We start from the raw sequence: 389 nt of genomic DNA on the forward strand, positions 1-389 counted from the left end.
TCTGGCAAGCGGCGCGGTCGCATTCGGCGAAGGTCTCGACCTCTGACACGTCTGACACGTGCGCCCATAGGTGCTCGTCCATTTGTACAGCTTGGGTAACCAGTAGTGGCAATTCACAGAGCTGATAGCACACGACTAAGATGCCCACTGAGTGGGGTGTCGTGGGCCTCATAGAGAATACAATATATTACAAACTTTCGTTGCGAGGAGCCACAATTTCGAGGCGTATTTGTCGGATTGGTGCTATAATACAGCAATTCATAATTTAATGAATATCTGTGCAACCGTGCACGCAGTCGCTACGACAACGTTTTCTCCGAATTTCAAACTTGCTGCACTCGAAAGCCTGTAGCAGCGCTACGCACATATCTTCACCTGCGTATGCGGCG

The sequence above is a fragment of the Plasmopara halstedii genome (genome assembly GCF_900000015.1).
Source record: "Plasmopara halstedii genome assembly, contig: Scaffold_3109, whole genome shotgun sequence".
In the NCBI taxonomy this organism is placed as follows: Eukaryota; Oomycota; class Peronosporomycetes; order Peronosporales; family Peronosporaceae; genus Plasmopara; species Plasmopara halstedii.